At 42.7% G+C, this 17,498-nt stretch overlaps 1 protein-coding gene across 4 annotated transcripts in view; it reads left to right on the top strand.

Annotated features, from left to right (window-relative positions):
• Positions 1–17,498, top strand: part of Hhla2 (HHLA2 member of B7 family) — an 85,523-nt gene that overhangs the window by 8,914 nt on the left and 59,111 nt on the right. The window contains exon 2 of one of the 4 annotated variants that reach the window (XM_050163445.1): positions 17,063–17,149. The exons of the other annotated variants lie outside the window; for them this stretch is intronic. The gene's annotated coding sequence lies outside the window, so the exon portion shown is untranslated. The remainder of the gene's footprint in view (positions 1–17,062; positions 17,150–17,498) is intronic. 4 annotated transcript variants of the gene reach the window in all.

The following is a 17,498-nucleotide window of genomic DNA, read 5'->3' as shown; positions in this document are numbered from 1 at the left end:
CACATTTTCCCGGCTCCCTCTCTCTATGACCTCTATAGGAATAGGAGGCATCAGCCAATGGGAGGCACAGCCAGACAATTTCTCCCCGCTTCTGCTTGCTGAGGTGTCCTAGTAGAGACTGTCTTTCCTCTGTCCCTCCTCCGCGCTTTCACAAAGAAGGCCCTATCTGTTTCTACCAACTTCCTTGGTTGCCCATCTAGGCCTGTAGCAGCTTCTCATTATTGATAATGACCAGATAATTTTATTCACTCTCTTATGAAAAACATAAAATAAAGAAAACAAAGTTCACCCATGGTTGTGGCTGTCTCCTAGCCTGACCCTGTTACTGCTGTAATATCACCAAGCAGGCGTCAGCAAGAGCAGTAGTCCCTGCCATGTTCTACACAAATCTGCCTGGTGGACCCGAACTCTGTGGGTTCTTGCTACTAATGACTTATGATGTCCTTTGTTCTGGGATGCCTGGGAAGCTATGCCGTGTGACCAGGGGTTACCCTTAGCCAAGAACTGATATTTAGAGGCGCAAGCATTCTCTTACTGCAGGACAAAGCAAGACTGTGGTGCAATTCAGCTTTCAGAGTTTCCTGGATTATTATTAGTCAAAGTCTAGATTTTAGCCAAGCCTAGCCTGCTGGGTTTATACCATTTCTCTGCATTACTTCCTCATATCTTCATGACTCACTCTTAAAAGTTCATCCTTCTTAGTGATGCCTCTGCTACAAGGAAATCAGAGTTTACAGTGTGCTTATAGAGGTGATAGAGAAAAATCTGCTAATTCGGCGAGATACATCAATGGAATTTAGGAGTATCAGTTTCCAACAGTTTAAACAGTTATTTGATGGTGAAGGCAACAGCAACAGAACATCCAGAGGAATGAACAGTCGATGGAAGGTTTGGAATTTTAAAATTGAAGAGAGCCGGGCGGTGGTGGCGCACGCCTTTAATCCCAGCACTCAGGAGGCAGAGGCAGGCGGATCTCTGTGAGTTCGAGGCCAGCCTGGTCTACAAGAGCTAGTTCCAGGACAGGAACCAAAAGCTACAGAGAAACCCTGTCTCGAAAAATCAAAAAAAAATTGAAGAGAAAAAGAGCCTTGCTATGATGTTTAACATTGATACATAGTATAAGGGATGTCCATGGGATTATTAGTGAAGTGTACCTCTGGGGGCTTCTGTGAGACTGTCCCAGATAGTCAGTTCATGAAGGCTCTGACACAGTGAACGGATTGGTCCATTGATGGATTAATCCCACAGTGACAGAATAGGAAGCTGTGAAAGGGAGGAGGCAGAGCCTACTTGGAGGAAGTAGGTCACCAGGATCCAAACAAAACCTTGTCCTGGCTTCCTCATGTCACCTCCTTTTTTCTCTGGTCATGCTTGTTATGGGAAAGCTCACCTGTCACACCCTCCTAACACCATGATGCTCTGAAACACAGCCAATGAGACAAAATTCCCTGAAACTATGAGACAAAGCAAACTGTCTCTTGTAGGTTGTTTCTTGCATCCCAGGGATAAGGAAGATAATATTCTTACCGAAAGTTAGAAAGAAGGCGCACAGAGGCTAAATTTTATGGCAGAAAGGTGGCACTGTGCCTTTGGCCAGTTGAGTGCAGAGTTCTCAGTAGTGCAAATGCCCAGGTGGCAACTATAAATGAAGTCTGATGCAAGACTAGAAATCCAAAGGCTAAGATAATGATATGAAGCCAGGAATTCTCGGAGTTGAATCATACATCTCCTTTTCTGGAAAAAGGCTAGCATGTGTAGTCTTGTGGAGATGCAAATAGGACCTTGCAATTTAGTGGGAGTAAAGCCAGGAATAGCAGAAGCAGCTAAACAGAGCAGCACTAAGGGTAAAGTCGCCACCGATGACTGTGTGCAACCCAGGGTAGGTTTGCTGAGACAGTGTATTTGAGGACCATTTGCCAGGAGGAGGGACAGGAGGCACTCTCCCATTCCTTCCCAGCATTTTCCTGGACAGAACATTCTCCCTGATTCTGGGATGTAGAAAATGTCTTGGGGGAGAATTGAGGGAACTGCTGTGATTTTCTCTCTCCCTGCCTCTGACCTCTCTCGGTCAAGGCTTGCCCTCGGGCAGAGTGTCTCTGGTTGTGGTCAGTGGGCTGGAGTCTTTCCCAGAACTGGTTGCTACAAAGTGGCCAAGGAAAGAAGTGGACAGGTAGGTTAAAGCCATGCACACGAGTTGGCCGCCATGTACATGTACATGTGGGGTCCCATGTGCTCACACCACCTGAGTGTAGTCTGCCTTCATATGTAGGGTACAGAAGAAACACAGAGTGGTTAGGAAAAACAACTGACTTAGTGCAGAGTCAAGCCTGACTGCACATTGAAATTAAGCTCTGAGCCTTTTATCAACTGTTTTCATCTATTGGTGTGGGTTGAGGCTGAGTACGTAGGGATTCCCTTCTCATCATGGCTCCTCGGGTGGTTATGCTGGGTTTTCTTCATCCCCCACTTAATTTGCATTACATAACTCAATTATTTCTGAGACAGGGAGAGAAGGTGGTTGTTTAACAAGACTCACTCTTCTGAGTGTCATTGTCCCAGGCTGAAGTCTGGACACACTTTGGTGCAGTGTATGCCTTGCTTCTGATGGATTTCTCTGGGTGAGCACAGGTTGGGTTTTGTCTTTGTGCCATAACACTAACAAGTTGGCAATGTCACCAGTACTAGCAATTATGCCTTTAAAATATCCAATGCAGAGGAAAGAATTAAAGGAGGAAAGAAGTGGAAGAGGCCAGAAGTAGCCATCAATCACCTCCAACTGAATTCTGTGCTCCCATGATGCTACGCTTGCTACCTGGACTAATGCACATCCGTGGTCCTATGTTGTCCTCTGAGAAACAAAAGGGCCTTCAATCCCATGTCTTGAGGCTTCCCTCCTTGACATTTTACACATACTGGAAGTTTGATCCCCTGCCCCCCAGTGCGGGGGCCTTGAAAGGTGAAGGAACCTTCAGAGGTGATCGGCAATGGAAGGTGATTGGGTTATGTCGCTTTTATGGAGCTGGCTATGTCCGGTGTGAGTGGATTCATTCCTCGTGGAGCAGTAGAGCAGGTTGTCAAAGAGCAAGGCTGGCTTCTCCTGTTTCGGATCTTGCTGTACCTTATACCTTAGGGTGTTTTTGTTTTTGTTTCTGTTGCAGTGATAGAACACCATGCCCAAAAGGAACTTATAGAATATATTTTGGTTTATAGTTCCAGAGACTGAGTCCATAATGGTAGAGACACATGGCAGCAGGTGGACAGTGTAAGAATCATAAGGCTTAAAACAGTACTGGTAACTGTCACCCCTGTAAATATGCATATCACTGCACATGTAAGAGATCACGGATTATGGTATGTCAGTCTTCTAGTGAGTTTTGAAGCTGAAAGTCACAGCCAGCTCTGACTCTACAACCCTTGCTCCTGACCTGGCAGCAATGCTCAGGTACCTTCACTATCTGCTAAGACTTACAAGGTACCCTTGCTATCCAATAAGGCTGACAAGGTATTCTCGCTATCCAATAAGTCTGATAAGGTACCCTCGCTGTCCGCTATCTAATAAGGCTGACAAGGTACCCTCGCTATCTAATAAGAATGATGTTCAAATTGGAATTATTTTTCTCAACTCATCTGAATACAAGAGCTGTTGTGCCTACCAAGCGAGATGCCAGGCTCGGTGCCAAAGCTTTCTCTTGGCTCTTCAGAAGAGCAAGTGCCTTTATTTTTGCAGATGGGTTAAAAACGGTGCTTTTGTGCTCGCATTAAGCCTTTTTCTCAGAAGCTCTTGCCCTGTGGATTCAGATTAAATTCAAGGTAGCTCATCAAGTGTGGGCCAGGGGTGTGTTCCCTGCCCTCAGAAAAGCCTCCAGCTCAGCACTGAATACTGTCTGTTTCATGAAAGCACTGTGCATACTGATTGAGTGTGCTCTGTGCCTTTGGAGACAAGGGCATTGGCAACTGGAAAATACTCAAAGATGATAACAGAGAAGATCCCCTGCTACACAGAATGCTTAAGCACGTGCCAAAGCACTAGTATTAATTTCTCTTGGAGCTATTTACCTCTCCTTTGCCACTGGACCCTTCAGTTGGTTCTCTCTACTGTAGGTGCAGAGGAGGGTGCCCAGCCTGGACTTCTCTTAGCTCCTGCTGCACTTGGTTTAACATGCATGTGAGAGGGAGAGGGTGGTGCTGGCTAGGATGCTGAGAGGTTTCATATCTGCTTGTGGGATTCTGGCATGTTTGGACAGGTGAGCTATTAGACAAAATTCAGATGATTTATCGTATGGTGGGAAATTTCCCCTTTCAGCTTTCCTCTAGATAACAAAGCAATATCAGATACTACAGGCGATATGTCTTAGAGGAGGAATTAAGGCAAATAGAGATTATCAGTCTCTGTGTGTTTTGGGTTAAGTATTCTTTGTTAGAAAATAATGTGGAATTTGAAGCTTAATTGAGATTTGGTCTAGTTTTAAGTGTTATTAGAAAGCTTGAGAGAACCAGCCCGAAGCTTTGAGAAGGTTAACAGCAGATCTGCATGGATTCAGGATGCAACAATCACGTGCTTTGCCAACATTTGTGAAAAACAACGTGGTTGGCAGCTGAATTTCTTGGTATTTTGAAAGGGCAGGTAATATGCATAAATAGATCTGGTGGCTTTTTTAAAGTTGTTTGTTTTCAAATGGGAATGCTGTACCTGTGTTTTCCTTTCTCCTGATTTCAAATATCTGTGTGTTCCTCAGAGCTACCTGCTCTCAGAAGCCCGATCTGTTTGTGTGGTTTGCAATGGGTTGATGTTTATTTGAATAATCTGAGGCAGCAGAAAAGGAATACGTTTAATCATCTAACCTTTACAACAAGGTGCATTTGAAATGTCAGCATTTTATTTCCGGAACAGGTGAGCTATTACATTATTAGGCTCGTATTTATTTATTTACACAGCACATCTTTTGGGGGAAAGGGTTTGGAGCAACTCTGAACTGCTTCAAATAAAAGGATAAAACAATAAGGACAAAAGAGATGAAAGAGTAAACAAAGAAAGGAAGCCAACATAGTATTTGTGATGTACCTAAGGATGTGGGAAGTGGACCAGGGCAGAAATAATTTGTGCGATCTTTCTTCTGCTTTGAAACCCCCAACAGACATTGTCCTGGGAATGTTGGTTAACATTATTCTACAGATACTTACATACTAAATAGCCCTGAGCTGCGTCAGGTGCCTTGGAGGCAAAACGATGCAGGTGAAAATGTCCTTCTCTTGAAGTTCACAGTAGCAGACATGGTAAGTGTTGCACCTGCTGACACTTGACCAGCTATACTTTGTTTTCATATGATTTATGGAAATAGTTCTGAATGCTTCCCTAACTCTCTAGTCAGACACCCGAGGAACGGCAGACATCAGCCAGGATAAGGAAAGCAGGAGAAGCAGCTGGGTGGACGGGAGACTCTACACTGAGCCAGTGTACCTGCAGAGAGAGCCAGAGAGGGGCCTGCGGAGGCCAGCACTCACAGCTCAGTCAGGCCACCCATGCCCCAGGACCTATTCAGTTTGGTCAAAGTTAGCATGTGAGTGTATACATACTTTTTACTTCCTGGAAGGAAAAACATGATTTCTTTTGGACTTACTGTGCTTAGTAATTTATATAGTTTAAATCTTATATTGTTTTTCATCTAAAATTTAAAACCTTTTGCCAATTCCCACAAACTTTTTTTTTTTTAAAGTTTACTACGTCTAGGAAATCTAAAAGCTAGGAAACTTTGGTCTACTAAGCCTTCAATAAATCTGACTGCAGAGATATGAAGTTAGTGCAAACTGACGGCTGAAGCAATGTCTAGTGGCAAACTTTGCTCCTTTGACTAAGGCAGGGTTTTCAAAACACACAAGCCACAATTTTTTTGAACAACTGCTTTGGGATGAAAACCATGCTCAGTCCACTGAGCTTGTGGGTGAGTGGAACTTGAATCCAGTCCTGTTTCCTGTTCCCATACTATGTACCTGGATGGGTGTGGGTCCCTTCTTTATAGGAAGACAGTAGCTGGTTGTAGACCATATACTTCTAGTGGTCTACTATAAGGATCAAACCCATCAATTCCACAAGAATCTGATGCAGACTGCAAACAGATTGTCTGTTTCATTCATTTAGTGAGATATTAGTTTAATGAATAGGCCTGTTCTTGGTTGCCTTTTAGTAGGGGTCTGCATGTCAGTTATTGGTGAATTTCGCTGCATCTATACACTTTAGAAATTAGGTTGACAAGAGAAAGAGTGAATTCAGTGGGGAGGGGATATCTTGATATCCCAGCCATTGGATAGGCACTTTGTTATTTCGTGCACGTTATGATGTTTGCCTATACAATTCTGTAAGAGAAATACCTTAAGATGCCGGAAGATTGCTTCTAGAAGAAATCAGAAACTTTGGACTGGAGAGATGGTTCCGTTAACATTGATTGCTGTTCAAGAGCGATGACCTTAGTTTGATTCCTATATTCCAGGAACCCATAATAGAAGGAGAGAAAGTTCTTCCCTCCATGATCATGCTGCAGCACGTGTGTGACCACTTACACATATGTACATGTACACACATAGTAACAATTAAAAAGTTGTATCATGACCAATCTTGAATGCAGCCTTTGTCAGACAACATTTTTCCTTCACCCTCATGATAAAGAAGAAATGAGCCTGGTCAAAGGGCATTGGAGGGAGGATCTAGATGGCCTTATCATGACCACGGAAAAGATCCTAGCTGAACCTTCCACTTTGTCTAAAGCCTCCTAAACATGCCCACCAAGATAAATTAACCATAAAACAGGTCCAAGGGTTGTAGGAAGGACTGACCCATTCCAGAAAATCCTTCTTAATTGGCCAATTACGTTGGAAGCCGTGTTGAAAACAAACACTTTACTTAGCTAATTTTACTCGAATTCCTGGAAACAAGCAATTACCTATATTATTTCTCTCCTCCCTACAATATCTTTTCCTTTATATTATGCCAATTTGTGCTTAATGGAGAAAATCAGAAATCGCAAACAAGAAAAATCAAGGAGGCAAGAAAAATGAGGAAGCAGACAAAATCACGCCATAATCCTATTATTTGCAGAACAATAGCAACATTTTATTCCTGCCACCACCTATTGCCCACCCACACATACTCTGCATGTGTAAATGCATACATTTTAAGAAATAAGTAAACTGTGCCGATCCTTCCTCCTCCAGTGGCCTCAGGTCAGCTTGAACTGTCATCTGTCTCAATGCCCCCGGAATCTAGACTCCTTTTCATCCTCGTCAGCACTGGTCCTCTTGGTTCACCTTTTCCATCTTGTAGATATTTCCTTATCTTCTCTGGAGAAAACAGCTCTTGGTCGCAGACACAAAGTGCCATGCGTAAAGGTTTTAAAGTTATCTGGCCACTGACTGACTGCCTGTGGTACCATACGTGTACTGGCTAGCTTTATTTCGGCTTGATACAAGTAGAGTCATCAGAGAGGAGGGAGCCTCAACAACAACAACAACAACAAAAACACCTCCATAAGATCTGGTTGTAGGGCATTTTCTTATTTAGTGATCAATGGGAAAAGGCTCAGCACATTGTGGGTGGTGTGATCTCTGGGATGGTGATCCTGGATTCTATAGGAAAACAGGTTGAAGCCTGGTGGTGGTGGTGCATGCTTTTAATCCCAGCACTAGGGAGGCAGAGTTAGGTGAGTTCTCTGTGACTTCGAGGCCAGCCTGGTCTACAAGTGCTAGTCCTAAGACTGACTCCAAAGCAACAGTGAAACCCTGTCTTGAAAAAGGGAAAAATAAAGAGAGAGAGAAAAAAAAAAAGCAGATTGAGCAAGCCATGAGGAGCAAGGCAGTAAGCAGCACACCTCCATGACCTCTGCATCAGCTTCTGCATCCTGGGTATTGCCCTGTTTGAGTTCCTATCCTGACTTCCTTCAATAAAAAGCAGTGGTATAAAAGTATAAGCCAAATAAACCCTTTCCTTCCCAATTTAAGACACTAGGCTTCTTTTATCAGTACTTTCCCTCTTCTGGGTTTCTTAATTCCAGATTCCTTCTTATTTCTTACTCACAGTGCCTTGGGAAGTGAGCCTCAATAAACGATAGTGTCAGCCAGTAAAGCAGTTTTTTTTTTTTTTAAATTTTCACTCAACTCTAGCATCATTTGATTTTTAAAAAGTGAGTGGCATGTTATGCTCCTTGAAAATGGCCTGTTCAACTATTTTACCGAGAATAGAGTCAATCAAATGTGGCTATTTTATAACCAGCACATTATCATGATTTTTTAAATTTCCCCCCCCCTTTTTATTACTAAAAAAATACCAATCCAAACTCCCGCTCCCTCCCCTCGTCCCAGTCCCCTCCCTCTCCCTCCACCCCTCAAACCCTAAGGGAGTGCCATGCACCCTGCCCTGTGGAAAGTCCAAGGCCCTCCCTACTACGTCTAGGTTGAGCAAGGTTTATATCCAAAGAGAATAGGATCCCATGAAGCCGGTATATGCAAGTAGAGACACATCCCAGTGTCATTATCAGTGGCCCCTCAGTCTGCCCCAGCTGTCAACCCCCTTCAAGGGGGCTAGGTTGTTCCCATGCTCGTTCACTCCCAGTCCAGTTGGAGTTGGTGAGCTCCCATTAGCTCAAGCACACTATCTCAGTGGAAGAACCCCTTCATGGTCTTGAACTCCTTGCTCATACTCTCACTCCCTCCACTCTTCAACTGGATCTTGGGAGCTCAGTCCAGTGCTCCAATGTGGGTCATTGCCTCTGTTCCCCATCTGTTGTTGCAAGAAGGTTCTATGGTGATATTTGAGATAATTATCAGTCTGACTACAGGGTAAAATAAGGTGAACCCAAAGAAAAACACATATAGACCCACCTGGAAATGGGAATCAGACAAAAATTTGGGAGCACGGGGGTGGAGGGTGGAAGGAGGGGAAAAGGTGGGAGGAGGAGAACTTGAGGGAATGGGATGGTCGAGATGGAGGAAGGACAGGTATGAGAGCAAGGAAAGAGATATCTTGATTGAGGGAGCCGTTATGGAGTTAGCAAGAAACCTGGCTCTAGAAAAATGCCCAAGAACCCACAGGAATGAACCCAGCTGAGACCCTAAGCAACAGAGGAGAGGATGTCTGAACTGATTTTTTAATTTTTAATTGTATGTATATGTATGTGCCCATGCATTGGCATGTGTGTGTGCCTGTATGGTGGGAGCCTTGTGGCTTCTTCAAGAAACAAGGGCTGAGATTAGCATGAGCGTCTTTCCCTGTGGCAAAACTCCTGGAGTCCCTGACCCACTTGGATGGTTCGTTTCATGATTCTCTGATCCACTTGGATGGTTCACTGCATGATTCTGGGCATGACCCTGGGAGCGTGGGTGTTGTGCATCTTCCTTGCTTTCCCCATGCTAGCCCTACTGCTGGCCTGAGCAAGCCACAGTCATGAAGTTTAATATTACACATTTGCATAGCTGTTCTGGGAAGAATGATATGAACCATAAGAACTTTAAAGAAATGCTATTTACTAGTTGGTATCCAGAATCAGTGGGAACAGAAAGTGAAGCAGACTCACAGAAACCCACTGTTCCTTAATTTCTAGTAGCTGTGCCAATACCCAAGACATTAAGAGAGTTAGACACAAGGACAAGGAATATACAGTGTCAACTATGAGACCCCAGACTCAACTAAAAGTTATAGATAAAAATATTAACCACAAGACACAAAACTTTTTCCCACCCTACATGATGCTGTAACGACTTGTGCTGCCAAGTGGACACACTGTTCTGCCTGTGGGTGTGCCTAGTCAGAAAATTCCCTTTGTAGCTTGCAAGACTGCTTATGCTTCTGACGTTAGAGATGTAGGTCAAAAGGGTAATGGTTACGCGTGGGAAGATTGGGAGGCGGGAGGGGAAAGAGACAGGACACAAGCTAATAATTATTGTAACCATTTTTTTAAAAAAAGAAATGTAAGACGTAGAAACGTAGGAAGTAAAAATTGTCCTGTTCACGCAAATCATTGAAACTGTATAAAACGGTTCAAACTACTCAGGGCTACGTGCTTGGATGACCACCGGTGATCACAAACCTTTATTAGCACGAACTCCACACAGCCATCCTGGGTCCTTTTCCCATCTGTGGAAAGGCCTCCAGCACCTGTGTGCACCTTATGCACCTTCAGATGCCCTGGAGCTGGAGTTAGAGGTGGGTACCGGGAACTGAACTCAGGTCTTCTGCAAGAGCAACAAGTACTCTTGACCACTGGGTCATCTCTCCAACTCCAGATTACATTTTATAGTTAACCAGAACAATCAGGTTCTCTTTCATGTGTGTGTGTATGTGTGTGTGTGTGAGAGGGGGGGGGGGGGGGAAGAGGAGAGAGAGAGAGAGAGAGAGAGAGAGAGAGAGAGAGAGAGAGAGAGCGAGAGAGATGGATCTTTAGAGACTGTAAGAAGACTCACAGTTTCTCTTCTAAGTGGAGTGTCTCAGCCTACCTCATGCCACAGCTTGTCTCATGGCAGCCTTGGTAATACTCAGACCCTCTGCTAGGGCAGTATCAGTGCCTGGCAGGGCCAGCTTTTAACCCTCTGGATCCACGGCCTTACTGCACTTTCCCATGACTGCTGCGAACAGTCACTGAGCATGGCTAGGAGTATTAACATGTACCTTTAGCTATAGGATATGATCCCTCCATAGTAACTCATTGGTGGCTACTTGTAAACAATGTTCCACTTAAAAACCTCCAGTGATGGCAAGCATTCAAGAGGGCTCTGAGATGCCTTGTGGGGTCTAAGTAATGTATTAGAAGAGTTATTAAAGCCATGGACAGGAAGATGAACAGACAGCAGCATGACAGAGGGGTCTGAGGAGAGTTTAGATTCCAATACCAGATCTAGGCAATGGGGAGGAGCTCTGAGGAGAGGACTCAGGACCCACATGGGTCTTATATGTTTCTGAGGATGAGGGTGGTTTCATAGCACAAACCTCTAGGCAGGCTCAGGGTTTGCAGAGCAGGAATGTGCCCACTCACATTCTCTTTCATGTAAACACACTTCCCTAGCAGAGAGATCTGGCAGCTGGAGGTCTGTTAGCTAAGGACTCACAGAGGGACTCAGTAGGGTGCCTATCAGCATGTATGAAGGCTGTTACAAATATGTTTTATAGCCTGAACTATTGCCGTCTTTGACCAGACATAAAAATGTCATAAAAATGCCTAGGAATCTGGAGTGAGATTACATTACATCACAGGTCTCATCGAAACTTCTTTGGACTTCCACTGATTCGTGAGACCTATTTTCCCTGTCTCTTGTCACATGTTCAGCCTTCCTCCTTTAGCACCACACTCTCGTCTGATATTTCCCTAATATATGGGCTGCACTGACCATCCTTTTATTAGAAGAAGCCAAGTAGCACACACATCCAGTAAGTGGCTATTAAAAATTACAAAATCTAGTCATAGAAAGTCTGTGTCTACCAGCTTGCTGATCTCAAAGGTATGAGGTGTTCTCAAAGGAGAAGATCCCTAGAGGAAAATATTGAAATATGCTAATCTAAGTACTCCCAGAGTCATGAGCTTCTATTCTATTTCCACACAGGAACAGATGTGTTTGTTCACTCACAGGTGAAAACATATTTTGAGCATCTCTTATGGTTGTTAGCAGGCCCTTCAACATTGATAGAATTAATCACCATTAAAGCACTTGTATTAGCAAATTCTACAGTACCGTCTTGGAAAGTGTGTTCTGAACAGTTATCTCTCACTCATCCTCAGGGAGCAGACAAGCATGGCCGGGGCTTAAGCATTCTATTGTATAGTATATTGTGAACCTTATCTATGTCAGTGAACTGCATATCTAATTGTAAACTGGTCAGTTACACGAGCATCACAGCTGAAAGACAACATATTTTTGTTCCAGTTTTCTAACTGCCAATTTCTGATTCATCAAAGTCTTCATAGTTTACACACTTTACTTCTTACCAATCTTTTCTACAAGAAGAATTTGGTTGTTGACAAGTCATACAGGGAGTTCCAGTTTGCACAGCTGCATGAGTGGGTTTTATTCTCCCCCCTGTATTATTTACAGATGGAGTTAAATGTAAAATGTAAGTATGCAATCCCAAAGACAGTAGACAACTTCAGAGTCCTCCACAAAGATTATGATCTAGAGTTCAGAATCTTCCTGAGTTTGTCCCTGTCATTATTTCTTCTTAGGCCTGTCTTTCCAACAAGCTGATAGGCAGTCTGACAGCTGATTCTGTCTGAATCCCATCTTCTCCCTGGACATTGATAGGCTCCTCTAGATGCTAGTCTAGAATTTAGGATATTTCCTTGAGTTTTTTCATGGTTTCTTGGCATTTTCATGATAAGGTGGGTCTCTATATGTAAATTCAAAAAACAATATATTTTAAAAAACGAATTTTAAAATTCAGTTCTGTGAAGAGAATCTGGTTGACACTTATAGGTGAGGGATTCTAAAGCAAGATGAAGTTAGTTGTGTCTCGGGTTAGATGTCTGGGTCCGGGGAGTTTATAAAAAGCCAGAGTATTGAAAAGAGGCCCTGAGTGGAGTTCTAGAGAATTTGAGCCCAACTGTCAATGTTGAATTTGAAAGAAAGAAAAAAAAAAGAAACAAAACAAAACAAACAAACAAACAAAAAATGCCTACAAAGGAAGTACTAAGCACAGCTCTGGAGGACGGTCCTGCGTTTCTTGTTTCTGAGCTCCCAGCGATCCAGCGGTGTTCCCTCTCTCAGAAGTCAGAGAAGATACATCTGTAAATCTGTACAGAGAGCTTCCTTGAGAAGAGAACAGGGGATTTTTAACCCGTTTTCAAGATCGCCAGCTTCTTATGTGGGCTGTCCAGAGCTATCTCTCAGGTCTTTGAAAAATGGTCCCATTCCCAGGCAGTGCGTCTGTCTAGACTCACCCTGCTCGGTTCTGGGCTGGCTTCCAGCTCCTACTTGAGGATGTCGGCGATCCATCCTGGTGTTCATTCAGTCCTGAACTGCAGGAACCCGCCTTCCCATGCCACGCCTCTCTTGTTTTTACATTCATTTTGGTGGACATTTGGTGGAGCGCTTTCTCTCACAGCTTCCTAACAAGGGGCAGATGGGTTATTTCTCGGAGGCTGTGTGAGTCTGAAAATGTCATTCTGCCCTCATAAGTTTTGAGCTGGACGTAATTCTAGGTTGGAGGTCATCTTCCGGTAGAATTCCCCACTGCAGAGAATTTTCTTTTTGCTCCAAAGTCACGCCGTTGTGAAGCTGAAAATTGTTATGATCAGTGATCTTTTTCTTCTTGGGAGTCTGTAGAGTTTTTTTTCCCCCTCTTATGATCAGAACGGAGACTCTTAAGTTTTTCAATCTACTGTGTCTGTTCAGTAAGGGTTTTCTGTCTTTGTGTTGCAGTAATAGACACTTACCTGGTATGTTCTGGAAATTTTGTATAGTAATTTTTCTCAGCTTTCTGTTCTTCCTTCCCTTTCTCCCCTTTCCCCAGCTTTTATAAAGCTGGCCTCAGAGTTTTCTTTTTCTCCCGTTTTGTGCCTCTGTATCTTCCTACTCTACTGTCAAGCAGCCCTCTTCTATTTTCTTTTTTGTTTCTAGTGACTTCACCTCTACTTGTTTCCTATCTCAAAACACATGGTCTGTTAATTTTTATGGCATTTCACTTCCCTTCTATGGATGCAGCATTTTCTTATCTCTCTGGGAATAAGAAGACAGTTTTATTGCAGGCAGTTTACTGTATTTGTTGATTTCTTACCTACATATTTATTTAATCAGAATGCCTTTTGTGGAAGATGCTGTTGTGTTTTATTTTCTCTCTTCTTATGACAGCTTTTCTCCTGGTGCCTGGAAGTCACTGTATGTCTCCTTAATATTAAGAATGGGAATCTAAGATGCCCATAGAATGCTTGCTGCAAGAGCCTGTACTTAGGACCATGCTGATCATCTAGGTTTGTTACAGAGGCTCTTTGGCAGGGCAGTGCAAGGGCCTCTATACATCAGTGGATTCATTCATTAACTATTCAATCCTCTTTGCAGTCCAGCTCTAAACTGTATCTGGCTTATCAACTTGGAAATGCATGTTTTTAATTTCTGTAGGGAACAAGCCTCCAGGTATCTCCCAGAGCAGGCGCAATTGCTCAACAAAGAGGGATGGACGAAAGAGCCTGGAGAGCAATGCATAATTATTCTTCTTGTAAGCTGCAATAGAACTTGAGCCTTTTAGACAGGGCCACAGGGATCGGCCTGGGACTTTGGAGCTTCCTATGCAGACCAAAGTGTCTTCACACTCACAGAGAGTCACAGGCCTCTCCCTCCACAGACCTGGGATTAAAGGGGTGTACCACTATGTTTTGTCTTGACTCCATTAAAAAAATAATCTTTGACTTCTGCAATCTGTTCATCCCACCCTCTTTCAGTCAGCTGACGAGGAAGCTTTTCCCTCTCTCTCTTGGCACAGCAGAGGGGTCAGAGCACACAGATAAACTCCCCACAGTTTCTCTCCTAATATAAAACAGATTCAGCCGCTCCCATTTGCACCAGCCCCAATTCCCTTGGCCACAGAGATCCCGCAGGCAAATTTCTGGGCAGCTTGGGCACTCTCCTGCTCTTCGTAGGAAGGTCTGTGATGATGAGGCCTTTGCTTCTTATTTTCATCTGTAGATGATGTCACCGGGAAGGACATCACACCTACTTTTCCTTCCTTTCTTTTTCCTTTTTTTTTTTTTTTTGAGCATTTTAAAATTATCTTATTGTATTTTAGTACATTTCTCTAATCCCACCTTTCCCCCCATTCTCTTTCCTCCCTTCAAACTCTTCTATATACTCTTATACTCTTCATTGCTTTTTTTCAAATTTATGGTCTCTTTTTATTGTTTTTATACACACATTCACACAATACACACACACATGCATGTAGACACTTCCAAATACATAAACACAAACTGCTCAATTTGCATAACTTTACCCTGGCATGTGTGTTTTCAGGGCTGACCAGTTGGTGTTGGATAGCCAGTTGGTGTGCTATCCCCCAGCATTCCTTGGTTGCCTGTAGGTCTTTGTATAGGGTTGCGGCTTCTTGGGCTTCCCCTCTTCCACTGTCCATTGCTGTCGTCCTTGTTCAGCTCATGTGTAGGCATGTTGGTGAGACTTTATGGGCATAGCTTCTGACATTGCTAGGAGGTGCAATCTCACAGCGCCTATTAACTGCGATGGGCCCCAATTCCCGGTATTGGATGACTATAAGAAACTGTCTTCAGAGAGGGCTGTTTTGTCTTAATTGTCCCCTCACATCCCTTCCCCCTAGCCAGTTCCAAAAGCAGTTCCTAAGTCTTCTGGACACCCTCATACAAACGGGTTGACTCTCACAGTTTTCTAGTACTGTATAAATATTAATTTCCTTTGGCCTACTAAGTTCCTTATGTTATGAACCCCCAAATTTTGTCCACTATTTTTTTTCTTTGCCTCTTTTGCTTAGCTGCTCTGTGTCTTTTAAATAAATATCTTTGCCAAGTGTTTATTGAATTAAGGAGATGAGGAAACAATTAAAGGCACGTGTCTAATCTGTGTTGCTATCCCAGAAGCCTTCCATGAGCTCCTTCTTCACACCTTGTGGATGCTATCATCCCGGGACTGCTGAATTCCTGAAGACCGCACATGTTTTGCTCTTACTGCTCTCAGAGCGCAGTTCAATTCTATTACTGGATTCTGATGAAATCTACTGTCTGCATTACTAAGAGCTTAATGTTTAGTTTCCCTATCTACAGTTGACTCTTGATTTCAGCCATTTCGTTCACCTAAATCTGCTTCCTGTTATGAATAGCCCTCCATTGTAATAGAGATGCAAACCCTTCAGCCATCAGTCTAGAGAGAAGCTACAATGAAAGGGAATCAACGTTTCTTATCTGGCTAAAAAAATCTCGTTAGAAAATGCTAAAAATAGCAATTGAAATGAGGTTGCTTGTTTGAAAACAATGATTCCATCTATTGGTAATACTATTTTGTTTTCATCGTTAATTTATAAATGAGTAAAAATTGTTTGTATTGTTAAAATACAATTTCAAAAGTATCTTCACAATAAAAGCATTAAGATGCAAATTAATTTTTTTAGCCATATATACCACAGTTCTAGTCTCTGCTCCAAGTCAGTTAGTCAGATTAAATGTATTATGTGTCCTTAAAAAATGACTGTATGATATAATCATGATAGGATAGGAGTATGTGAGCTTTAAAAACACAAAGAATAGCATATTTTGCCTGTTATTCTGTGTTAGATCATATTTAACTATGTTTCTGAAGATTATTGCATAGTCAGACAATTACATCTGTCTTATTCTTTTATTGTTTTTTTGTGGAATAGAATAAAATAAAACTACATATGAAACGGGGCATAGCTAAACAAGTCAACACAAAATAAAAGCTCCTCAAGGTTAGCCAAGCAGTAGAACACTCTCACGATTGTGCAAAGCTGCTCGGGTCCCTTCCAAATCAGTAGTGTCTCTGCTTCCCTCACAGGATGCCTCTCCCTACGCCTGTGGGCATTTCTTCATTGTCTTTAATGTTGCTGCCTAAATATGGAGCCTCATGCATATGGTTAAGACACACCTGCTTTTATTATTTCAGGTAATTAGAATTGTACAACAGGAATTGCTCTGTGTCTAACTTGGGGTTCTCATTTGTCCTTCCTGTTCTGTGTGTCCCCTGACTGCCCTGCCCAATCTTCCTTCTGTTGGAACCTTACCAACAACTTGTTGTTTCAGTTTTCCTTACTCACTGTATTAGTTACTTTTCTTTTGGCTGTGATAAAATAACTTAAAAATAGATTTAAAAAAGAGTTTATTTTGTCTCACAGTTCTGGGAAGTCATAGCAACCAGAGCTTGGGACAGCTGGTCACATTGTGGTCCTAGCTGGGGAGAAGAGAGTTGAAAGCTTGTACCTAGCCTTGCTTTTTCCATTTTGTTCAGTACAAGACCCCAGACCATGGAATGGCACTGCCCTGCTTTAAGGGGTTGGCGTACATCTACACAATTTCCCACAGAAGGTACCCAAAGATTATTTCCATGTTGATTACAGATCCCATCGGTGGACAGTCAACTTTAATTATCGACTCCCATATGTTCTTCTGCTGGATTACTAGCTGTGTCCTTGCTTCTTAAGACCTTAAGTCAGTTGGTATTTTACTATCTGCATAAGGAATGGGAATCAACTAAGGTTTCGTTTAGCCTTTTCTAAACTTTTGAGGCCCTTATTGTCCCTTCCTGTTTTTCATTCATGTTTAAAATGTGTGTGTCAATAATGTGCTCAAGTTGTATTTGAAATGTTTATTCTTTAACTTTTATTGCCATTATTGCTGCTATGATATATGTTTAAATTAGTCTCATGTTCACCAGTTTATTGAGTTGAGAGGTTTTTTTTTCTTTAGTCAATCTCTATCTTTCCCTGTGTCTTTTTTTTAAAATATAATTTTTTTATTGAAAAAAAAAAGATTTCCGCCTCCTCCCCGCCTCCC

The sequence above is a fragment of the Alexandromys fortis genome, unplaced genomic scaffold (assembly GCF_014885135.2).
Source record: "Alexandromys fortis isolate MF-2015 unplaced genomic scaffold, M_Fortis_MF-2015_v1.1 scaffold_131, whole genome shotgun sequence".
NCBI lineage: Eukaryota > Metazoa > Chordata > Mammalia > Rodentia > Cricetidae > Alexandromys > Alexandromys fortis.
This window is presented reverse-complemented; position numbering and strand designations above follow the sequence as displayed.